A 27,163-nucleotide genomic window follows, 5' to 3' on the forward strand; every position below is an offset into this window, starting at 1 on the left:
GGTGTAAACTTTTGAACATAATGAAGATATGTATATTTTGCCTATATATATATATATATATATTTATTTATTTATTTATTTATTTATTTTTTCATTTAGCACTACCCTTCAGAAGCTACAGAAGATGCTTACATGTTTCCCAGAATACAAAAGTTAAATTTACCCTGATTTTCAAATTCAAAAATTTAACAGTTGTCCTCAGTGTAAAAAGATGGATCTCAAAATCATACAGTCCAGTCATTGTTGGAAAGGGTTCAAATACACAAAAATGCTGAAAAACCATGGATTTTTCTGAAGAACAGCAGGCAGTTTAACTGTTCAGGACAAACAAGGGACTCACTGAACAATTATCACTAAACCAAAAAAAAAAAAAAGTAAAAAAAAAGCTGTGGATAATTCAGGTAACAACACAGTATTAGGAATCGGAAGTGTATCCAAACTTCCTAAAATTCCATAAATTTCACAATTCTTGATTCTGATTCATACGCGATTTGCTTCGATTTCTGATTTGAAAATTTTCTACATTGATTTTCACACACAGAATAATCAATGTATATATATATATATATATATATATATATATATATATATATATCAGGCAACGTTACATTACATGCCACATTTTCTCAAGTGAAAAAAAAAATCTCTGCAACTGATTTGTATATAAAAGCTTACAGTAAATTAGCCTACACTCAATGACAATCTCACTCAATTTTTTATTTATTAAATTATTAAATTTATTATTAATATTTATTATTAATTTATTAAATTATTTTTATATAAATTAAAAATTGAAAAACAGCAAAAATGATAATGGATATGTTATATGGTGCATGTATTTAGCAAAATGCTGCTCTCTAGAGTTCATTTCTCTAGCTAAGTTTGTGGTCACCAAATGTTTTTTTTTTTTTTTTCTGAGGTAAACGTGAGGTAACCTTACATTGTTTACAAGCTGTTATACTGAAGTCTTCCCGTGGTTGAAACATTGGTTAAGCGATTACATGAGACAGGCCAGGATTTTGGTAAGTTGTACTCATTCTTTTAACATATCGTCGGATGTTTATTCATGTTTAATTCGTGCTGAAATTCGTAAAGCGGAGAAGACGGTCAGTTTACAGTTCGAACTGAGGCGATCTGAGGCGACACCACAATAAACAGCGCCGAAACGGCATTTATTGTTTGAATACTGCAATAAAACCAACAGAATTTGAAATCGGAGACTTTGTTTCAAATCAAAAGTAACAAAGCACAAAGCTCAGTGCTTTTTAATGGATGGGATGGGAGGTGTGCTAAAATGTTTTGTCTATTACACCGTGTCCTAACTACACGCGACGCGGCAAGATTTCAGCGACAAGCAATTTGGCTGTCCACACCAGACGCGACGCGACAGAATAAGAGTCATTTGAGAAGCACAGAAGCAATTTTTGCTTAAATGATTGCTTAAATGTATTTTCAAGATCTGAGGTAAGACTATCTGTCGTTGCTTTCAGTATGGCTATAAATGTCACACAATATGATATTCCAACTTCTATTAGACACTTTTAACATTGAGTAAAGCACGTAATCAGTACCTGAGAGATTATCACTGTAACGTTAATTATCACTGGCGCGACGCCGCAGAAATAGAAACCGTTTCTAAAATAGAAATTTCGTGTGTCGTCGTCGCAGCTAGTTAGGACAAAAACTCTATTTAACATGGAAAATATACCTTTGATCGCGTGTCGCGGCGTCGTGTAGTTAGGAAACTGAGAACCGGCTAGACTAATCGATTCTTGGGATTTAAGAATCAATATCGTTTCATAAAAATGAGAATCGATTCAAATCAAGATCCCCCCCCCCCCAACCCTAGTATTTATGTATGTATATGTATATATGCGTGTGTTTATGTGTATTTGACTAGGCTATATGTAATATAAATTATGTGTATGCCTAGAACCAGTGCTGTGGTTTTTGCACAAGTTGTTGAGATTCTTTATTATTTGCAAATTTTGCATTCATCATTGAAATACAGGGTCAATTTAGGATGCGCACACACACCATTTGTCTTGTTTTCGTGCAGTGGTTTGGGCAGTGCAGAGACCTGTGACTTTATTTAGTAGCTCTGTCTCACTCACCCCTCCCCAGAGTGCGTCCCTTCACACTGTCACATCCTTCTCTGCCTGGCACTCAGGAAGTGCCATGGCCAATCAACCCGGAGACCCTGCTGATGGCCGCACTCTGGAGCTGGATAGGCGGGGTGTGAGTTGCCACTGCCCCACAACACTGCTTGCTCACACTACACTCTGCTGCGTGGCCACTGCTGGGGCCAAACATTTAGCCTGCGATAGGAAATCCAGCTGAGAACCTTACATGACTATGAGCTGATTTTAGCCTCAAAGAATCATTCATGAGCACAGATTATGCCTTTGTAAGGATGAAAATAGACATCTTAGAAGCGTCTTGCAGTTGTTTGACGGCTAGATCTATCTGTTGTCCTATTTGAAAAAGATGTGTATTTGTATCATTTTGGTTATCAGCTGAAATTAAGATATTTGTATTTTGCTACTGAAAATGGCTATTGATGTAATGTTACACTACTTAATCTTCAAAATAACTGATTTAATAACTGTTAAATGTTGTTTCAAATATTTTAAATGTGTTTGTAGTTTTTTTTTCCTATTTTATTTTAATGTGATTTAGTTTTAGTAATTTTGTTGTTGTTTTGTCTTTTTTAAATAATTTTTTTCTATATAGTTCCATTTTTATTCTAGTTTTGTATTTTTTCTATTTCATCTTAGAGAAAGTTTTAGTAATTTTGTTGTTGTTTTGTCCTTTTAAATTTTTTTTATGTCTATATAGTTGAATTCATTTTTATTTCAGTTTTAGTTTGTTAATTTAGTGCATCAAGTTAAACTAAATAATGAAATGTTGCCTTGCCATCTAGCTGAAATAAAATAAGTTTAGATTTTTTTTATTTTTTTTTATTTAATGTTTTAGATAAATAACCCTGTATAATAATTAGTATAATAATAATTAGTATAACTTTACAAAGCTCAAAAATGAATATCAAGTTTTCATACTTTATATTCTAATTTTGTGATGCCTAATTTATTTGAATTTTTTAGTGTCTTATTTTTAATTTATTTAGACAAATAATGTAGAACATTAATAAAAGGATGACTGTATCAGTCATCAGCCATAACAATAAAAATCATTGTTTGAAATAAGAAAAAAATGGTATATACAGTATATATATATATATATATATATATATATATATATATATATATATATATATATATATATATAAATAAAATAGTGTAGGACATTAGTATATCTATATTATAAATGGTATTTTTTATTTTCTTTTTATATATAATATAATATATAATATATAATAATATATAATATTATGTGTAAATAAGAAATAAATATTTCTTTACTTTCTTTACTTCAGACTTTTAGTATTTAAAATTATTTATTTTAGTTTAGCATTTTATTTTATTTTTTTTAAATTAGTATATCGATGACTGTATCAGTTTTTGAAATATAAATAAATAATAAATGGTATTTAATTTTTTTTTGTTAAATTAAAAACTATATATTTCTTTATTAAAATATTATTATTTGTACATAATACATGAATATGTTTTAGACCAGACTCTCTTGTGCAAAACACATTTATTGCTGCATCACTTCATAGCATTTCAAATAACTTCTCAAATATTGAGCATACTTTCCTTCCTTGTACAATTTTTTACTTCATACAACCCTAGGCATAGATTCCAAGTCATTTTTCTTGGTCTTTAAAGGATTAAGCAAATAAGACCCTTAACAGTCACGGAAAAGAAAATGATTTCAGACAGTAGCACCGTAGAGCTTCCGCCTCTTAAGTTCGTACATGGTATCCTTCTAACATAGGACCTCACCGCTTTGTGTAACTTTCCGAAAATGGGTCGATCGGATTGTATAAGGTACTTTTGCTCTCCCACACTGCCTTTGAATTGTGTTTTTGACAAATCAGGTGCATTGTGTCAGGTTCATTGTGCGTCGTGTCGAATTCAGGGCTAAAGATGTTAGAAACGAGAGCACTCCCGTTCCTGAGAGTCCACTTTATCTCCGTAATTGGCTCAGTAACGGGGGGGAAAAAAACTGTTTGCATTCTTGATAGAACAGACTGTATTCGCACACACATCCAGCTTTAAGCCTGGGAAGAAAGAAGCCTGTAGGCGGTATTCTTTAACCTACCTCGTTACGGCTGTGATCGAGCGGCCCGCGGAGAGGAGACACCTCTTCGTTTTGACCTAATTGAGGCATGTGTTTCTATGCCCCCCTGAGAAACTGACCACCTTGTTTGGGATGTGTTTACTTTACCTGTGGCTTTAAATGCTCTTTGTCTTGTTTGCACAACACTTTTAAGCGAGCTCGTAAAGCAGGTCACGCGTGCTCGTTGAATTTTGTCGGTGAACGCAGTAGCGTAAACACGCAATCTGTCGAGGAGAAAGCGTAATCCTGTAGCCCTCGTCTGGAGCTTTCCCTCGAGGCCCGCGCGCACAGGGCCCGAATGCGCCAGAGAGTGGGCGGCAGCCTTACAAAAACACGTCGTTATTGCTCCCCTCACCTTCAGCCCGCAGCAGAACTGCTGACATTCTGATGTGTGGTTACACATGACGGCTGATATCATCATGGGCTCATTACCACAACATGCTTCATTTGAAATGAGCCAGACGTCGGCAATGAGAATGCAGTCATGAGAGAGACACAAACTGAGGGAAGACGCTGCGCACGGTTAGGTGTTTTTTAGGATGAAAATTGGAATAAAAGGGCTGATGTTGATGATGAGTAATGCGGTGACTTTCCGAATGTGCAGATGTGACTGCTCGGTAATTATGTTTGACTGAGTTTTTTGCGGATTATAGCTGCCAGCTATGCAAGGACAAAGAGCACTGACTCAGTGGGATTAGAACTACATCATGTAAGGACGTCCACCCAAGTGTAACAAAAACCTCATTAACATCTCATGGAAACACTATTTTAATTAGCTGCATTTTATTCTCTTTAAATCCTTTATACATGCACAAGAGGCTTTCTGGGGACCCTCGGCTTTGACGTGCGTTTTTTTCAACGACGTAGTCACTGTTGGTGCGGTTTAGTGTGTCCTGAGAGATTTGACTTTAAACCAAACCAGGGAAACAGCCGAGGAGTTGTTTACCAACTGGAGTTAAGCTATATATAAGAAGCATCTCAGGCCCCTTGACATATTCTTAATTGAATCTTCTCGACTCGTTTAATGAGAAAGAAAGACAGAGTCTATCAGGCAGGGATCCCTATGTAATGCATGGCTAATGTTCTAAAACAATCTAGAGCCTGAAAATCAATGTTTATATGATGAGTAACTCAGCCGTTTGCCACAATGGCTGCCATCTAGAGCTGGGAACATAAAACCGGTTGCATATTTTGTGAAAAATATGAAAGCGAAATTTAGATTCCCAAACAAACCAAAAGGGGTTTTGACAGCGATGCTATAGAATAACTACTTTTTTTAACTACTAGTTTTCTGAAGAACATTTTTACACTATAAAGAATCTTTTGTGGAATGGAAAATTTCCATGGATGTTAAAGGGACACCCAAAAAATGAAAATTACTCACCCTCAAGCCATCCTAGCTGTATATGACTTTCTTCTTTTAGATGAATACAGTCAGAGTTATTCAAATATGTCCTGGCTTTTCCAAGCTTTATAATGGCAGTGAATGGGTGTTCAGATTTTGAAGCACAATAAAGTGCATCTGTCCATCATAATAAGTACTCCACAAGGCTCCAGGGGTTTAATAAGGGCCTTCTGAAGCAAAGTGATGCATTTGTGTAAGAAAAATATCCATATTTAAAACTGTAAACCGTAATCTCTAGTTTACAGTAATCGCCGTATGCACGTTCACGAGAGAGTGATTTTCTGGTGGATGACGTAGGCGTAGCGTAAGTTTTAGTAAGAAGTGACGAACGCGGAAGCACAGGGGAGAGAGCAAAACAAAATACTGGTCACAAATTCTAAACACAAGCAAAATGACAAATTCAAAAGAAAAAGGATGGAGGATTTCGATATAAGCCAAGAGGAAACTGGTTTTCCTTTGCTGTAAACAAAACTTGGTTCTCGCAAGACTAGCTTGAAGGTCACTCTTTCGTGAACACGTGTATGACAATTAGCGGAAGCTAGAGATTATGGTTTATAAAGTTTTAAATATGGATATTTTCCCCCTGGAACCCTGTGGAGCACTTTTTATGATGGATAGATGCTCTTTATTGGACTTCAATTTTTATTTTTGGGTAAACTATGTTTTAAAGGTTCTTCATAAAACCATTGATGCCAGTGAAGAACCTTTGTTTCTTTTTTAGGGAATCGAATAAATCATTGTTTGACATTAGAATTTCATATAGCTGCCACAAAACCAGTCAATAAATTGATGTATGGTTTGATAGGATATGACAATATTTTGTCTATTTGAAAACTATTTGAAAATCTGCAATCTGAGAGTGAAAATCTAAATATCTAAATAGGGTGCTATATATTTATATCCCTATACGATTCCCATCCCTAGTGCCATCTATTGATTTTATAATATATTTTGGGGAGGAATATAAACAATTTAATATATACATCAGATCATCAGCCTCTTCTATCCTGCTCTAATTCCTTTTGTCTGTACACATCAGCAGGCTCCATTGATTAGAGACCGTCATTAACTCAATCTCAGCATATCGCTGTTCAGTGCAGATTGGTTTGTAGATGTAGGTTATTTGAGGACAGCGGGACTTGGTTTAAGAATCAAAGCGCTTTTTGGAAGCTGCGGAATGAATTTTTCACAGTGGTCTCACTTCACTGGATTCCAGCAGCACACTAGTAGGTGGTGCCAGGGATGGTGGTGGTGATGGGGGGTTTGCGATTGAAGGATGCGGAGAGTGGGTCAAAGTTTGCCGTGGCTGTAGGAGTCACAGGAGAACATGTCAATCTGAGGCGGAGGGCACTGGCACAGAACTGATTGCCCTTCTGAAACAGAATGAAACAAAACACGAATGTCGGCTGGAGTCTGGTTATTTTTGGCTCTAAGCTGGTGAAATATACCATAAGGATATATATTGGGATAAATATACTATATGTTATCTATATTTCCTTACCAAGGCTGTATTTTTTTTTTATCCAAAATACAGTTTTATATTGTTAAAATAACATTACGATTTGAAAAAACTAATTTCTTTTGGTAATATGTAACCATGGATGGACCACTCTTATGTAGCACGGCTATATTTGTAGCAATAGCCAAAAATACATTGTATGGGTCAAAATTATAGTTTTTTATGCCAAAAATCATTAGGATATCAAGTAAACATCATGTTTCATAAAGATATTTTGTAAATTTCCTACCGTAAATATATATTAACTTAATTTTTAATTAGTAATATGCTTCATTTGGACAGCTTTAAAGGCGATTTTCTCGGTGTTTTGATTTTTTTGTACCCTCAAGTTTCAGATTTGCAAATAATTGTATCTCTTTTGTATTTGTAATAGTATATCTGCCAAATATTGTCCTATAATAAAAACAATACATTAATAGACAGCTTATTTATTTAGGAAAACTGACAATTATGACTGTTTTTGTGGTCCAGGGTCACATATAAGTAACATATAAAAATAAAAGCTGATTTTTTTTATATCAGCATCCAGTTTTCAGTGTCATCTGATCTTTCAGAAATCATACTAATATGCTGATTTGGTACTCAACATCTATTATTCAATTTTGAAATGCTGCTTAATATTTTTGTGTAAACTGTGATGCAGTACCATTTTAATAGTTTAGAGTAAGTACAGTAAAAAAAAACTTTTATTCAGCAAGGATGCATTAAATTGATTAAAAGTGACAATAAAGACATTTATAATGTTACAAAAAAAGTTATATTTCGAATAAATGCATTTCTTCTGAATGGTAAAATTTAAAAACGTATTATTATATAAATTAAAAACTGTATTAACAATGCATTAAAAATTAAATATTTGTATTTCAGACAAACAGAGAAAAATAAAATGTCTGGTATAAATAGAAAAATGCATTGCAACCTTCAGCAATGGATGCTTCCAGTGTAGACAGCATCATTGATTACAATGTGAGCGGTTTTGTTTTGACGCGATGTGACGCGCTGCTCGTGTCCGGTGTAGACGCTGTGTCAGGGTGCTGCAGACACAAAGGAAAAAAAAAAATAAATCTGTGGCCCCTTCACTAGAAACTAGCTTGCAGCCATCTGCATGGGCGCTGATGTCAGGGAGCTGTCACGGAAAATGCAGCAGAGCACAAATAACATACATGTGTATAATCCTCACTCCCCTTTTCTGGATGAGCTGCTTCTGCCGTGATAGCAGACTTTCAAATGGCAAAATATCAGAGCAAATCAAATCAGCGTTGCTTAGAAAACAGAAGGTTGTTTGGGTTTGTTATAACGTGCGATTATTGACTGGGTTAGCATAATGACAATTTTCTTCACCAGTTTATCGAATCGTGCTTCGTGAATGGTTTTCAAGTTCACACGCAGTTTCACTTGCTCGTACCTCAGCTGAGAGAGGCTCTATTTTCAGCGGTCTATCATTAGAGTTGTGCTAAGCTGGCATATTGTTCTTTATTATGCTAATGTGTGGGTATTGTATCACAAAGTAATTGTACATTGCGTTCTTGTGTGGCAACATCTTTTGTGTGGATGTGTGCGAGTATGTGCAGGCATGTTCAGCCTTCAGGTTGAAACAAGCTCAACACCTTTTCTTACAATAGCTTTGTTACATATCTTTGCTGTTTCTTTTTCTTTGAAGTTAAGATTTTTGAGAGTAATGTCCATCAAAACCAGATGGTACAAGATTGATTAGATATATGAGGGTATGTGTACCAATTATTATAGTTTGGTGTTAAACGAGTGGTGCAGCAATTCTGGTAGATGCTGTAACATACACACAATTCCAGTCAAAAGTTTTTGCACAGTAAGATTTTTTTTTTTTTTTTTTTAAAGTCTCTTTGCTCACCAAGCCTGCATTTATTTGATCCAAAGTACAGCAAAAGCAGTAAAATGTTAAAATATTTTTACTATTTAAAATAACTTTTTTCTGTTTGATTATATTTAAAAATGTAATTTATTCCTGTGATCAAATCTTAATTTTCAGCATCATTCCTCCAGTCTTCAGTGTCACATGATCCTTTTGGGGGGAAAATGTTAGAAATTTATCCTTTTAAGTATAAACTTTATACTTTATACTCTAAAGTTATGATTAAGGCATTTATAATGTTATAAAAGATTTCTATTTCAGTTAAATGCTGTTCTTCTGAACTTTCTATTCATCAAAGAAACCTAAAAAAATCTACTCAGATGTTTTCAACATAATATTAATAATACATGTTTTTTGAGCAGCAAATCAGAATATTAGAATGATTTCTGAAGGATTGTTTGACTAGAGTAACGATGCTAACAATTCAGCTTTGAAATCACGGGAATAAATTACACTTTAAAATATATTCAAATAGAAAACAGTTTTTGTAAATACAAAGTTAAAAATTGGTGTGGGATTTCTTTTGAAACAGTTTCACTCACACAATTTCTTAGTATATTTCACAAATAACTTGCAAGAACAAAGAAAGAGCAAGTAACATGTTTAATTAAACATTACATTTGGAAGTAGACTGAAATAGTAATATTTTACTTAATATTTTCTTTTTCATAGAAGGCCCTCTGGTGAAGAAAAGTGATTTTGATTAAAACCTTATAAATCCTGCTGAATAATGTCTAGTCGAAAGCTGAAATAGGTCACTGGCCTTTTTTCTTGCGCGTACAGAAGTGCGTCATTGAGGACTGCCTGTACAAAATGACACTTGTGGGCCTCTTGAGGACACTGTGTGAATCGTGTCACCTCAGATTTTCTATTGTGCAAAACACTCTAAAGGTCAGCTATATAAAAGCACAAGCTAATGAACATTTCAGCAATCAACACTTTAGATTGCTTACTTTGCCATAAACCAGAGAACACCCAGCACCGAGCTGGAAATACTCAGGTGAAAGGCTTTTTCTGCAGGTTTCTCTTTTACTCTATTCTGTACAGTAAGTTTGAGCTCTGCTGAGGTGCCTATCTTTGTGTACACCCTGGAGCTGAGGCGCTTGACAGTTCATTAAAGAATCCTGAGATCGTCTGTCCTTATTTTTGGAAGGCATGTTGGAGGAGAGGGATTGTGCGAGCTGCCAGAAAAGCGACGAGGGGCGGACACGGGGAGCTAAAGTGGAGCTTTTCTCAGCGCTGGCATTGTATTTCCAGGGGCTTCAAAGCTGTCTGCCCCAAAGCTGCTGGCTCTTGAAACACTTTGGAGAACAGATACCTTGATCAAGCAATTGAGAAGACAGATTTGCGCGAAACGGAAGCTGTTTACAGCTGAGGGCGCTGCTTTTTTCTTTTTGCAGGAAAAAAAAAAAAAAACAGAATTAAATTAAGCATTGTGCACCCAAGTCAAATCGCTGGTCAGATTCGCAAGTCGGTACTGCGGCATCAGCTTAGTTAATTGGAAAGCCGGTCACACAGTTTGGATTTAAAAACCACAAAAGATCTTAGTGGGGTGTTGTTAAAAATGGAGGATGTGTGGGACGCTTAACAAGAGAAATTTTATTCTTCTTGAGCACTGGAAGAGAAAGAACTGGAGTACAGACTGTACAACTGTAGCAATAACCGTCCCAGGAGAATGACTGTTAAAGGTGTGTTAAGGTGAGAGAGAACAGTCTCGGTTAGATTCAGTTCAAATGCGCCGCAGACCTGGGGTACAAAGAAAGGTGAGAGACTCCGAAAAAGACACAGAACAAATGTTCAGTGCTGAATTCATGCTGGTACAAGGGCAATGAAATGAATAGTTCTGTTTGGGCAAGGTAGAGGGCTGACCCGAGCTTGCCTGCTGCCTCAGGCCGCCACACTGTTTGAAAACCCTCATATTTTTCTCCGTCAGCATCATCGATGACCTCCAGCATGGTGTCCATCTAGGAGTGCTTTCGAGAGAGAGAGGAAGAGAGAAAGAGGGTGGACTGTGTTTGGTGCAGTGACATGCAGACATGAGCAAGTCTCTGAAAAATCAGGGTCCAAGTCAATTCTCAAATACTTTTTGGTTTTATATATACATTTCTAAATGTTCTATATATATATATATATATATATATATATATATATATATATATAGAGAGAGAGAGAGAGAGGTCTATTTTTTTGTTTTAAATGTATTTTTAAGGATTTACTTCATTTGATATATGAACGGTAGGTAAAAAGTATGTAATATTTTTTTGCATCAAAACATTTTATCAGCATTATGCACTTTTTATTCATTATCCATTCAAGTTGGCAAGGGACCTAAAGAGGGGAACAAACAAACAAACAAACAAACCAAAAGTAATTTTCTACCAAAAGTAATTTTCTTTCTGTTATAGAAAATGTCTTTTTGTATTTACCGTAGAAATTTAATTATTAAATATGATATTTGCCATTTGTTTTTTCTAAGCCACACCCCCACAAACCATGTGTTGATGATTGTATCTATATCTAATATAAATATAGCTGCAAGCCTCAATTAATAGTATATTAATGAGACCAAAGGCTGCCCGTTAGATTTACCCAAAACAAATTATAGCTTGCGTTTAACTGCTATCGGAGCCAGTGGCAAATTCCTAAAGAGCTGGCTGAGGTAAAGCTGCTCTTGGCGGGTTCATGAGCACTGAATGGATTGATGCTGATGCTTTGGTGCTTACATCTCTGAAAGCATTAAAGCAAATTTTCAAATAGACGTTATCTTTATTAACGAACCACACATTTGAAGTCTAAACAAGTTTATTCTCACCCATAATTATATTGGATTTGGTTGTCCACCATGACACTCTCTGTGAGAAATACTACAAGCGTAGTAATATGAACAAGAAAACGGTTGGTGTTCCAATATCACCGTGTTGGTCTCTGTAATCTTTATTCAGAAACACATCATTAAAATATATTTTTTATATTTGGTTGTCTGCCATGACACTCGCTGTAAAAAAATACCACAAGTGGAGTGATACAAACAGTGAAATGGTTGGAGTTCTAATATCACTAGAATATCACACTCCTCTCAGCCAATCAAATTCAAGTACTAGAAAGAACTATTGTATAAAAACTATTGTATAAATATATAAATATACACAATTCTAAAAGAGCTGGCCGAGGTAAGGCTGCTCTCGGCGGGTTCATGAGCAATGAACGGCTGCTGACGCCCTTAAACTCACATCTCCGAAAACATTGAAGCAACTAAATAGACGGTACATTCTCACCTAAAAACTCTTAAAGCTAAATTCCATGACACAAAAACCATATCATTTATAAAATAATAGTGGATTTGTGCATCCGCCATGATGCTCACTGTGAGAATTACCGCAACCGAAGTGATACAAACAGTGAGTTTTGATATCACTAGAATATCACACTCCTATCAGCCAATCAGATTCGAGGACCAGAAAGAACTGTTGTATAAATATATATTATTTTACACCTTCATTCAAAGGTTTTCGGGTCAGTATTTTCCTTTCTTGTGTTTTTGTAATTAGTAATAGCCAACTTTTTATTCATTTTTCAATTGATTTATGTGTTTTTTAAATCAAGAACACATTTAATTGATCAAAAGTGACAGTAAAAGGATTCATAATGTTGCAAAATATTTCTATTTCAAATAAATGCTGTTCTTTTAAACTTTTTAATTCATCAGAGAAGCCTTAGAAAAAGTATCATAGTTTTCACAGATATATGAAGCAGCACTGTTTTCAACATTATTTCTGAAAGATCTTGTGATACTGAAAACTGTTTTACAGTATTACAGTTCTGCCATCACAGGGATAAATTACATTTTAAAATGTATTAAAATTAGTGGTGGGCCGTTATCGGCGTTAACGTGCTGCGTTAACGTGAGACTCTTATCGGGCGATAAAAAAAATATCGCCGTTAATCTATTCTCAAAGTTGGGTTGGGAGCTGGGTCTAAACTACGCAAGCTATGATGACTTTCACCTTGATATTTTAGCACGGATGACGTATACCTAGTCGAATTGCACTGTAGGGGGCGAGAACGAGTCTTCAACTTTGTGAAATTACCACATCAAATGAGACGCGCAAACATGAATGCAGCTATGAAGCCGCTTCAGGGCAGGTGCGTTGCTAGACCCTTTTTACTGGGGCACGTGAGTTATAATTTACTTTGATAATCCCGAAATAAAGACATTAAACTATATGCAACAACTAAATTGACGCTTCTAAAAGCAACGCAGTTTAACCCAAGACTATGCACGCAGATATCCATGCCGGTGCGCGTCTGTGCAGCACGCGCACGTCGTGCAACCTTTTGGGCAGAAGTACTTGGTTACACAAGTTTGTATAGGTAATTATGTTGTAAATGCAATTGTCAAGCAGTTTGTGATGCATTTTGGAAACAGGAGATGAGCGCCTGATCTAATGCGCCACCTGGCCCGTTCTCGAAGACTTACTTTTAGTCATTATTTGGGTAGCACACATATTCTGAATGCCTTCAGCAGAATTCAAATTAGCCATTTTAATCTAGATTAATCTAGATTAATTCCAAGATTTAATCTAGATTAATCTAGATTAAAAAAATTAATCTATGCCCACCCCTAATTAAAATAGAAAGTTACTTTCAAACTTTCTAATTAGGGATGCGCGATATTTATAGGACAGATAAATTATCGACCGATATGGGTAAAAATTACGTCATTTTTATTGCTCCGATAAATAAATGAAATCCGATCCGATAAAGTACTCTTGCTGGTAAATCAATCAATCAGTCTGGTTTATCTGAGATTCATCTGCTTTCCGAGTGCAAGTGACTGCGGCTGTAAACTGCAGTGACTCTCGGACTTTGTCGTGTTTAATACGTCATCATCTGTGTCGTCATCATCGTCTTCGCAGGTCTGGAAGTTTTTCACGGAGGCAGATGAGAACAATGCTATTGCTATTTCCAACACATGTTTAGCAAGGATTCTGAGAGGAGGTAAAAAGCTGTCAAGTTTTAACACAACGGGCCGTTCACATGTCGCGCCTAAAAACGTGTGGAAAACGTTAGGCGCACAGCTTTCTCTTTCTTTCCAAACCGCTCTGTAGCCTGCTCTGCCGTGGCATCTGCAGTTGCTAAGCAACCATGACCTGCGCTCTTCATAAAGACGCGGAAGTTTCAGCAAGGATAAATGAATTTTCAGCATTAAAAATCGCTTGCAGTAGCTCTGTTATTAAATTTATTTAAAAATGTTTATTCCTGTACAGCTATGATAAGCTGTTTCTCCACCTTGGCAGTGCTTTCAATGTTATTAAGGGAAAGGGTGAAGCTGATTGTTTGGTTCATGTCACATGACCTGCGTTGGGCTTGCGGCATTCTGAAAAGTTGAGATGTTTTTATCTCGATTCTGATGTTTTATTCACCGCCTTGTAAGATTTGTTTGCTGCACACATTCATAATATGATCAGTAAGAATGGACTACACGTAAGCTTTAACAGACATTTGGACATCTGACGTTAGTCCATGATGCACTTTTCATTTTTTCCAGGTTGACAAATGTCAAAGCATTTTATTTATTTAGAATTGTGGTGCCTTACACAAAAAATATATAAACTTTTTTTGAAGAGTCAGGACTGATTTTTGCTATGATTGTTAGACCCAGATATATATAATACATTTCATTAGTTTATCTTAGATTTTGTATTCTCCTGGGTGCACAAAATTATCATATAAAAATATGAACGTATTGGGTATCGGCATCGGCCAAAAGAAGGACTTAATTATCGGCTATCGGTAAAACATTTTCATATCGTGCATCCCTATTTCTAATTCTAATTGCAGTTACAAAAGAAAATTTAAGTTTTTTTGTGACTGGATTTGAATGGCTGGATTTGATTCAGGTTGTTCATTGTTGGGTTCTAAAGCTCTATCACCGCTCTGACTGCAGTTACAGGATCAGTTACAGAAAAAGGATCACAAAAAGCCTCCTGTTTAACATGAGTTCAAGTTTTGATAATGGCTTTAACACAACATCAGTATTTGGCATGCGTTTGATAGCGGTGCATAGCGAGTAATTCTCTGCATCTCACAGTTCTTTTTCATCTCTGCATTATTTTCCTCAGAATCCTGTTCAGACAAGAAGAAATGCTGCCAGTTGAAGCCTAGTCTCTGATAGCAGTGGAGAACAACCAGTCTACTTCCCGAAAGAATACAAGACTTCTCTGATCTGGTAAGCACACGCAAGAAAACTCAAGTTCATTTCCATAGTATAGTCTTGAATAGAACTAAGTGTTGAGGGAGTGTTGCATAGTATTTTTTATGTTATTTATATGATTAATTCTATTTGAGTGTTGTACTTGGCTTTTTCCAGAGATATCTACCACACTTTTTTCTAGGTTTATACCATGTCCCCCCCCCCCCCCCCCCACTGTTTACACATTGTAAAAGCATGGATGATAAGATTTTAATATCATTGCAAAGACCTTTATAATATACTTATATTCAAATACACATAAGAAGTGTATCATGTATGTTTGGTTGTTTCTGTATAAGCTTTCAGAAACTCTTAGATAGGGGTACGGTTTTTTTATGAGATCTTACTAGGTGGTGTCCACTGGACAACACTAGGTTTAATAACTGCTTTCATCAAACAGCAGAAACACCTTCAGTGTTTAAGAACCTCTTTGAATAATGTCAAGAGGCACTTGAATTAGTTTAGAGAGTATGTTAGCAACTGGCTGCAATTCCTGTTTTCCTCCCGTCCAATTCAAAATCTGTTCTCATTTTAAGTAAATACGGACTCCAATCTCCACTTGCTCCAGTCACCCTAGGAATGAATGTGCCCAAGGGGACGCTAGTTTTTCATTCAGCCCGAGTATGCGGGGTGGGGGGTGTGGAGAGAAGTGTCTGTAAGTGCACTTGAGCTACTGAACTCACGCAGTGCGACAGTCAAGTGCACGACCAGCTAAAAGCCGCTCTCGAAATGTTTGTCTGAATCTCATAATTTCCCCGAATACGTGTATTGTAGACTCATTCCAGTAATACAAACCTTTTATTACAAACTGTCATCCTTTGCATGCGTGCTTGACGGAAACAACAGATTGTGGGGGAAGGGTTGGCTACGTGTTTGGAAGATGGGAATGGAAGAGGTCATTAGCATTCCAAGAGAGTGTTGGCGTCTGGTGGAGCAGAGCCATGCTTGGCTGCCTGGCACGATAGGGCAACGCGGTGGCCATTAAGGCAGAGGGGTTTGGGGGTTAGGGCTCGTGGAGGGCACTGCCACCCCCTGCATGGGAGCAATGAGAGGCCTGGGGCAGGTGGTCTATCAGGGACAGTGGGCTGGAAGGCCAGGACAAATTGGAATAGGGAGGCTCATTTCCCAAACTCAGCATGAGCGACGGCACAGCAACTCCATGAGAGTGAAAAGGGGGAAAAAAATGAAAAACTCCCAAGGGCATCGGCTTATGAGTGATGGACTTGCCAAGAGGTTGGTTAGTTGTAGGGGAGTGTGGGGTAAGATGTATCAGTGGGTATAAGTTGGGTTTCCCCTTTATTTTGTGTCAACTTACTATATATTGGACATGGATCATTATTCTTAAAAAGTGAAATGAATTTTCTATGTTGCTTGTAATATTGTATATTGTAACATACAGTCAAACCAAAATTTATTCAGAGACAGAAACATTTCTCACATTATTATAGTTCATTCACTATAGTTTAGAAAATGGTACTAAAACATGACAAGAACTCAGAGTTAAACTGTGTCAGATAACATTGATGGAAAGGTATGTAATGGATTACAATCAACCAAAAATTACCAAGCAATGCTTACATTTGTTCAGTCTATGAGTGTAAAAACTACACATTAGCAATTAAAGAAAAAACACTTAAGCAAAACATGGTCAGGTCAAAGTGTCTGAATAATTTTGGGTCCCAAATATTTATCTATTTTATTGGTAGCCCACTGTATGAAGATGATTTTTTGGATATAATATGTATATTATATGTATATGTATATATATACAGTTTACTTTATTTTTCTGTCCTCACTTACAGTACATAAATGAAATATAGTGTGCGGCACCCACTAGTAAAAAAATATCAAAAGTTATATCTGGTGTCGGAATAATTTTTGGTTTCACTGCACATAATGAACTTGGCATCTAATAGCAGGAAATAATTGTACAAAAATATTGCAAATAAATATTATAAATAAGAAAATGCTGAAAATTAATTCTACCATCTTAAAATTTGTATAAATTATACCATTTCTTACATAACAAAGCAGCAATATCATGAAATATTTTATAATATAAAATAACAGTTTTCTATTTTATCATCTTTTAAAATGTAATTTATTCCTGTGATGGCAAAGCTAAACTTTCATCTATCATGTGTCACACAATCCTTCAGAAATCATTCAAATATGCTGATTTGGTGCTCAAGAAGTGTTTCTTATTATTATCAATATTAAAAATGGTGCTATTAAAAAAAACATAATATAATACACAAAGGTAATTTAATGAATTTATTTATTTATCTTTGTCTACAAATCTTTTGTACTTAGGTCTTTGTAAAGTTTGATTAACTTGATGCATCATGTATTCATTGGTAATACTTAATATTAATGTATTAATTAATGTATTAATTACAATTTTCATCAATGTCTTTACATGGAGATACAGAGTTTACTCCATATCTGAGACAAGTTCTTTTTTTTTTTTTTTTTTAAATAGTCATTATTCAATGGCTCTGTTGTAGACACTTTCTTCTAATGTCTTTCGATAGCAGGTATCTTAAAATATAATTAGAAACAGTTTTTACTTATATCTCATTTCTCCTTGCCTAGAGGCCAAAAAGGTAGCACATCACTTCCTGAATAAAAATTTCCTGATAATTTACTCACCCCTATGTCATCCAAAATATTAATTTCTATCTTTCTTCAGTCGAAAAGTAATTTAAGTTTTTGAGGAACATATTCCAAAATTTTTCTCCATATAGTGGACTTCAATGGTGCCCAACAGGTTGAAGGTCCAAATTGCAGTTTCAATGCAGCTTCAAAGGGCTCTACACGATCCCAGCCAAGAAATAAGGGTCTTTTCTAGCAAAACGATCATTCATTTTCTACAAAACAAAAAATACATTTATATACTTAAGCACAAATGCTTGTCTTGCACTAGTTCGACCTCATGATGGCGGAAGTATCGACCCAGTGTTTACTAGGCGAACGTGCAAAGAAAGTCAAACGCCTTTGTTTTGCTAGATTAGACCCTTATTCCTTGGCTGGAATTGTGTAGAGCTCTTTGAAGCTGCATTGAAACTGCAGTTTGGATCTTCAAGTTGTTGGGCACCATTGAAGTCCACTATATGGAGAAAAATCTTGGAATGCTTCCTCAAAAAGCTTAATTTTTTTTCGACTGAAGAAAGAAAGACATGATCATCTTGGATGACACAGGGGTGAGTAAATCATCAGGAAATTTTTATTCTGGAGTGAACTAATACTAACAGCCAGTCAAAAAATATTTAATGTTTAATTAAGTTATGCGGAGCAAAATTTTAAACCAAGGAAATTCTTCTGTAGGCAACGACTGTCAAAATGTCCTTTAACTTGTCTCTTCTCGTATATGACTCATAAATTTTATCCTAATCATGTCTCATTCACAGCTGGTTGGGACAACAGCTGAGATTAACATGAAAGAGCGCTTTTGTGGCGTTGTGTGCGGTTAGGGCAAGCTGTTAGTCATTGATTCTATTAGTAGGCCGAACTGCAGCTTCTGGGTCGGTTTTTCTCTCTCAGTTCATATATGTCTCTCCTGACTCATGAGCTGGCTTACATATGATTTAGGGAAAGAGTTTTAGTTAACTGTGTATTTCTCATACGTCCTCGCCAAGCGACGACACATGCCCCCCATGCATCAACGCAACAGTTTCCGTGAATGACATTTATTCATCTTTCTCAGACCTGTCAGCCTGTTTCTAAAGGCTGTTAAAGTGAAATCCATCAGAACTGCCGCAGTTCAGCGAGCTCAAAGCCATTCTGGACGAGGTAGCCATGGGAATGTGGCATTTAAGAAGATAGTTGAATCTCAAAACAACATCGACCAATCAGACGAGAGGCTTGATTGCTACATATTGTCACCCAGTTTGTGTAATAAAATAAACATATTGGCTGAAATGCCCATGAGTGATGTTTTATATATTTATTTATTTATTGACATTGAGTTCATAAAATCCACAGCGTGACAACTTTATTAACCTAGCGGAGATTTATTTTGAAAGGTCTACCTTTTCTACTTAAATACTTTCTATTTTTTCATTTTTTTTGGCGAAGGACAAGCGTGCTATCACTCTTTTGTCAGAGGATTATTTTTCTGCATGACACTTTTGATAAGTGGATGGATGGGTGTAAATCTCGGCTCTGTTGTTGGGGGGTGTATGACCTGTCATTCACTACATAGATTACATACCTGTGCCGGCGGAGATTGAACTCAACTTGTTCTTGAGAATTTTTATCCTTCCTGCCTCAGCCGATCGTCTCCCTGTAAATTGCCTCTCTTTGATTGCTAACCCACAAAGTGAGTTTGCTGTGTTTTGCCTGTTATCATTTGTTTGCTGAATGTGCCATCTAGTGCATGAAAACACTGACACAACTCATGAAAAGATATGTTTGTTCACTCACTAGATCTTTCTGTGTTTTCTCTGTCGCTCCTTGAGGGTCCTTCAGGGCATGCTGCTCCAGAAAAGTGCGCGTCTCTTCAAAACGCTTTGCTACAAAGTCCTTTTGTCATCAAGCTTGGGTTTGCTACCTGTGGAAAGTTGATGGTGTGTTTGTTTGCTTACATTCTTCTTCTCTTACTCACAGGTTTAGGCATTTATAAGTATCCTGCACTCCTTTGTTTGAAATGCTTTTCTTTTTTCATGTCTGCCACAGACAAAAAATGCTCTTAGATTGTTATCCCTCTGTATAACTCGAGGTCAGTGGTCTTGTCTTTGGTTAATTCCTTCTTGTCGCGTGTCGTGTTCAGACATTAGTTGCAATTAAAGGCGAAGGCTGTCCAGATGTGTGGCTAAAAGTAGGGGTAGCGCTGAAGTGGTCATACTTGTGGCCATATGGTGGAGTTTCCCTCAGCCGTGCACTCAAAATATGCTAAGCTCAGACTTTAAAGTCAATGTGATTTGCTGTTTAAAACTCATTTTGCTTTCGTAATATGACATATTTAGAGTCAAACAGGATATTTAAGGAGGCAAACATGTAGGATGGGACTTGATTTTGAATGGTGGGTGATATATGCCAGAGTAGAAGCAGAACAAATGCGAGTTTCCTTAAAAGTGTGTCTGTTATGAGAACGGATGTTACATGGAGGATGTTATATGAAAGGATATTACAGATTTCTTTATTTCATTATCGTTTTGGTCAATATTGTATTTAATTGTGTGTTTCTAATTTTTTTTTCGCTTAAAAAATTAGGAGCACAGTCAAAATTTCAGAAGCACATTCTAACCAATAATCAAAAAAAAAAATGGATAAAAAATTAGCCTTCCTATTACGAGGCGATATTTGACTCCTTAAAGTGATTTACAGGGGAATTTCGTTTTTACCTTTGTAATGGCATTTTTCATGCCATACTTTTAACTTTGTTAAAAGTATATTATCTTTTATGTCAATTTTTTTTTACAAATTATATATTTTTAAGCTTTTTTAAAATGTCTAATTAAAACAAAAGAATAAGAACACGTAAGTTACCAATCAAATGAAACCAGTATTAACAAAATTAATTTGTACCACAAATGTGGCACAGAAGAACACAGAAGTGGCTGTGTATTTTCATGTTTAATGAGGCTCAGAGATGGCATGAGTGCAATTGAAATCATAAATTCATGTTGAGATTAATGTTTTAAATATACAATTTTGAATACAGAAATATTGATTTAAAAGAGTAGTTCACTTCCAGAACAAAAATGTACAGATAATATACTCACCCCCTTGTCATCCAAGATGTTCATGTCTTTCTTTCTTCAGTCGTAAAGAAATTGTTTTTTGAGGAAAACTTTTCAGGATTTCTCTCCATATAATGGATATCTATGGTGCCACCGAGTTTGAACTTCCAAAATGCAGTTTAAATGCAGCTTCAAAGGGCTCTAAGGATTCTAGCCGAGGAAGAAGGGTCTTATCTAGCGAAATGATCGGTTAATTTCTAAAAAAAAAAAAAAAAAAAAAAAAAAAGGGTACAATTTATATACTTTTTAACTGCAAATGCTCGTCTTGGTCTAGCTCTGCGTGATCTGTTTATATTCCAGTTCATGAGAGTTTGAAAACCTGCCAACTGCGTTTAAACTGCATTTTGGAAGTTCAAACTCGGGGGCACCATAGAAGTCCATTATATGGAGCGAAATCCTGAAATGTTTTCCTGTTGTTAACTTTTGTATTAAATCTCATTTACAAACTCCCTTTAAAATTATTAAAAGCTGTCACTCATCTAACAAAGTTTCATTATAAATCAACAAAGCTCTCTACACTCCACAATGAATGTCTTATTTACACTCTCTCTATACTTTGTGCATGAGATATGTCTGTAATACATTACTCAACGCTGCAAAAACATGTAGAAATCTTTGAAGCTCAAACACAAATATGCTGATCTGGTCCTAAATATTTTTTCATAGTCGCACTTAATCGTTTTCAGTCGCAAATGCAAGTGAAATGGTTGCACCGTAGAGCCCTGCTTAAAGGGATTTTTCACCCAAATAAGAAAATTCTGTTATTAATTACTCACTCTTATGTTGGTTCAAACCCGTAAGACATTTGTTCATCTTCAGAACACAAATTAAAATATTTTTGATGAAATCCGAGAGCTGTATCGCAACGCTACTACCATGTTTAAGGCCCAGAAAGGTAGTAAGGATATCATTAAATTAGTCCATGTGATGAATAAATAACAACTTTAATCAACAATTTCTTCTCTTCCATGTCAGCCTTCGACTTGCGTTCACAACAGTACTAAAACGATAAATTGAAAGTGCACTCTTACCGTCTCTAACAGTCAAAACTGTTGCTAGCAAATGCATTTGGCCTTTCAGTATGATTAAAAATTCATAAATATGCTCATATGCTTCTAAACTGTGGAAAATGTACACATTTCCACACACTCAGACATACATTCCTACATACAGATCTGGACTCATTGGCACAGCGTGGCTTGCAGACACAGCCTGTTCCACTGGCAGCCCAACTGCTGACGCTGTCACCTGTCTATGTGGATAAAGGTGATTTTGTTAGCACAGCCGTGCTGAGGCACTGGCATACCTCGCCCACATTCGTCCTCTGATAAGGATTGGGGTATGGAAAAGATGAGCTAATAGCTCTATATAATGTTTTTAAGCTGGGTCTGTGTCTTTACCACAATGTGTGGTCATGTTATTAGGTTAAATGTCATAGGATATTTTCTTTTTGAATATACTGTCTGTACTGTACACACTTTAAGCAAACAAATATTGTATCTTCTGGAATTATTGCAAATATCTAAATTTGTCAGCCTTCCAGATGTAATGGAATAGGGATGTATGAACACACACCCCCATCCCTAAAAATAATTATAAAAAAATTAAAGCTGCAACATTTGGCGCTGTTGCAGTAGGCTGTAAACATATTAAAAATTAAATTGCACCTACAGGCTTTGAAGTTGCATTTTTAATCTGCAATCTCACAACTTTATTCATGTTCACTCTCTCACATTTCTAAGGTGCTACTATTGGAAATTAGGTCAGTGGTTTAACTGTCAAAGTATGCGTGTTGTTTGGCAGAAAATACATCAAAGCATATACCGATCAATCAATGAATCTGCTGTTTTTTGAGTGTCATGTTCCATCACAGATGTACTGTAAAAGAGAATATGTGAGAATATGTTTTTGCAGCATTCCAAAAGGTAGCATAGGCGGTGGTTGTAAACTGGTGAGTCTTAAACACTTTACAATGAGATGCAGTTTGTTAATTTATAATAGTAATATAATAGCTAACATAGATCTACCTTTGATATATGTAAACTTTTAGATTTTTACTTCATTTTTATGTTCATTTTATTTTTTTTTGTAAAGTCATGAAAATATTTCACATGTTGTACTGTGTATACAGGGTGGGCCATTTATATGCATACACCTTAATAAAATGGGAATGGTTGGTGATATTAACGTCCTGTTTGTGGCACATTAGTATCTTGAAAAGTTTGCCCCCTCACATATACTAATGTGCCACAAACAGGACGTTAATATCACCAACCATTCCCATTTTATTAAGGTGTATCCATATAAATGGCCCACCCAGTAGTTATGTATGGAAAAAAAAAAAAAAGATTATTGACTTTTATTCTCAGAATTGTGAGATATAAACTCACTATTCTGACTTTTCTTAGAATTGTGTAATATGAACTCACAATTGCAATAAATTGTCAAAATTGCGAGATAATTCTGGCTTTTTTTCTCAGAATTGTGAAATATAAACTCGCAATTGCAATAAATAAAGTCAGAATTGTCAGACTTTTTAATCACAAATGTGAGTTTGTATGTCTCAGTTCTGACTTTTTTTCCGAGTTTATATCGGAATTCTGACTTTTTTACCGTAATTCTGACTTTTTCGCAGAATTGTAAGATATAAACTCGAAAAATTTTGAGGGGAAATAGACATACGTTTTCAGAACAAACTCACAATTGCGATAAAGTCAGTATTGCGACATAATTCTGCCATCTGACTTTTTTTTTGCAAATGCAAGTTTGTATGTTGCAATTCTGAGAAAAAAGTCAGAGTTGCGTGAAAAAAAGTCAGAATTGTGAGATACAAACTTTTCAATTGTGAGTTTATATCTCAGAATTCTGACCTTTTTATCGACTTTTCGCAGAATTGGGAGATATAAACTTGCAATTACGTGTTATAATGTCAGAATTGCGAGATATAAACTTCAAATTCGGAGTAAAAAAGTCACAGTTGCGAAATATAAACTCGCAATTCTGAGAAAAAAAGTCAGAATTGCGAGTTTGTATCATGCAATTTTGAGGGAAAAAAAAGTCAAAATTGTGAGATCTAAACTTGCGAATTGCAAGAAAAAAAGTCAGGATTGTGAGATAAAAGTCACAATTACCTTTTTTATTTATTTTTATTTTATTTTATTCAGTTGTGGAAACAGACTTTCATACTTGCAGTATATGTGTGACCAGTAAAAATTGTATTTGATTTTGGTTAAGCAAGGTTAATGTTAATTTTTGATACATATATTATGGTATGTATTGGTAATTTATGGTAATTTATTTACAATTATTGTAGTTATTCGTTTTATTTACATACATTACATACATTTATTTACACTTTAAATTAAAAAAAATATAATATTTAAAATTCTAAATTAAAAACATACTTAAAAACTATGATTCCATTTTAATTTATGCTACAAATGTTTGTAAATTGAATCTTACTTTAAAGTGTCATGCTATAAATTTGTCTTATTTTTGAGCTTCTGCCATTTATGATAATACATTTTAAGGACTATTTTCGGGAGCTGTGTTTGGTCACGTCTTGAAGTCCACTGTAAAACGCAATAAAATGCCCCGCTATAGCGTGTCGTTGGTTTTCACTAATTGATACTTTTGGTGAACTTGGCTCCAAGCTGGTTTCTTAATGCTGCTGTGCAATGGAGTGAGGTTGTTTCATTTTCTGTGGGAGAATCTAATTGAGAGAAATTACGCCATTGTAAGTTTATGCAGTCCCTGCTGTGTTTTTCAGGATCAGGTTGTTTCATGTCACTTAACAGATGTTCAGTCAAGAGTGCCGTTTGCAGTCTTTAATGTGGCTTTTTACAGCCATAGAGCCCGTGTTTATTGGCGTACATGTTTATGGCGGTGGTCGTCGCATGAATTTCTCAGCAAAATGGGCACTGTGTGAGCCGACACTTATTTAGCGACCCGTCAGAGAGCAATTTAAGTGGACACAGATGTGCCCATGACACAGGCCAGCTGTGACTGACAAAGACAACATTTGCAAAAACAGCAAAAAAAAAAAGCATGCACATTATTAGTCCATCAAAGCTTTGTGGAAATTCAAGGTTTGACTTACAACTTGTACTGATTACAATAAAATGAAGAAAATATGGAAACAAGACAATGAAGCATGTAATTACGTGTATGTGATTTGCTAGAGCTGTGATGTGCGGATAAATGAACCTCCTCACCCTCCGTCCCGTTGGCATCGCGATCCCCTGAGGCTTGAGCCATATGGGTGGCTGCGAATGGACTGTTAGAGCAGACGGCGGCCGCTGCGCTCCTCTTTGGCGCAGGTGGCATCGTGGCACCAGCTTAGGCCGATGGATCCAAGAGAGCGCTGCTTAGTCAGCCCACCATCTCCCTCAAGGGGTCCGGGCCCTCACACCGCGCCTGGGTTGCCTGTGCCAGCATACACCCACCTGCTGGTCTGCGCACAGCAGAGTCAGGACACTGGTCCGGCTATACTGACTGCCTTCCGTATCTCAGTTTACTGATAAAGGGACATTAAAGGAGCTTTTACTATAGAGCAGTGGGTTTTCAACCTATTCTAGGCCAGTGAAACCAAGACGAAACAGGAAGCCCTTTTTACCTGTGTGCTTTAATCCATGGCTATCCACCTTATTCTTTAATGCGGACGTAAGCTTCAATGTGTGACTTGCGGTTCATTAGCCGCTGTAGGGAAATAACGTGAAGAATAACAATGTGCAGTAAATGATAAAACTGTTTGCACTACAAACCAGTGTGCTCATAACTAAGATAATGCATTAAATATATATATATATATATATATATATATATATATATATATATATATATATATATATATATATATATATATTAAAACACCAATTTGCAATATCAACCAGCAAAACAAGCTGTTTTGTACAGCTGAAAATAGCTGGACGTGGATGAGACCGGACGCCAGACCCATAAAATTTACAAATGGTTGTACCCACACTTACGGGAAGAAAAAGGTGGGAAAAAAATTACATGTTCTCATTCTTTATGTTTACATTGCATCTGACATGGTATCTGTATTGCTGTACAGAGTTGTATATGTGTGTTACATTTTAGTTTCAGATATATTTTTTTATGGATTAATGCAATATTGTGATACATTACTTTTAAAAGTTACTTTTTTTCTCCAGAAAAGCTCACTTTAAAGTTTAATGTAGTTTATATTATTTACCTTATAATTAGTGCTGGGCAACCAGCAAATGAATTGCGATTAATCACATCCAAAATATTAGTTTTTGTGTACAAAATATATGTGTATATACTATGTATATTTATTATGTATAAATAAATACACACACATGTTTGTACATATTTAAGAAAATATGTTATGTTTATATATTAAATATTTTTATATATAATATAAATTGTAAATACATGTAAATATATACATATAATAAATATATGTAGACAGTGTATAATAAATGTACACAGTATACACACATATATTATTTACACATAAACTACTTATGTGGCAAAATAATACATAAGGCTTTATATTTATAGTCTTAACTTGTATTGTTCGAATAAAATAAATAACTTTTATGACAACTTTTTAATATCTAACACGTGTAATACACTTCAATTGAAAATCAATTACAATAAATAAACAAATAAAAAATTAAGCTGCTTAAGTCAAGCAAATGAAAATCAAGCTGCTTAAATCAAACATAAAATATATGATAATTATTCAATTCTGTAGTCAATGTATTAAAATTTTACATTATGATGCATCAATGCAACGATAAAATTGCAGTAAATCAACTACATAATTTAATAATCTTATTATGATTACATTTATGATGCATCAATTTGGATATTAAAAATGCATCAATGCAGTTGGTCGGAGAAATTATTATTTTTTATGTTTTGGTTAAATCAATCTAGAATTAAAAAAAAACATAGTGAGGCTGAGAGAGAGTAAACAATGAAGTATAGTTTATGCATCACTATGATGCATCAATCTGCAAATAAAGAATGATAATTAAATACAATGTAAGTTTGGAAGGGAGAATTTGACAGTTGGTTGGAGTAATATTTTTGTTTAACAAATGTTCATTTCTTTACA

At 35.3% G+C, this 27,163-nt stretch overlaps 1 protein-coding gene across 2 annotated transcripts in view; it reads left to right on the forward strand.

Moving 5' to 3' along the window:
• rbfox3a (RNA binding fox-1 homolog 3a) overlaps positions 1-27,163 on the forward strand; it is a 533,508-nt gene that overhangs the window by 74,701 nt on the left and 431,644 nt on the right. For both annotated transcript variants that reach the window (XM_073827724.1, XM_073827726.1), the window contains exon 2: positions 15,180-15,286. The gene's annotated coding sequence lies outside the window, so the exon portion shown is untranslated. The remainder of the gene's footprint in view (positions 1-15,179; positions 15,287-27,163) is intronic.

The sequence above is a fragment of the Garra rufa genome, chromosome 22, assembly GCF_049309525.1.
Source record: "Garra rufa chromosome 22, GarRuf1.0, whole genome shotgun sequence".
Classification (NCBI taxonomy): domain Eukaryota; kingdom Metazoa; phylum Chordata; class Actinopteri; order Cypriniformes; family Cyprinidae; genus Garra; species Garra rufa.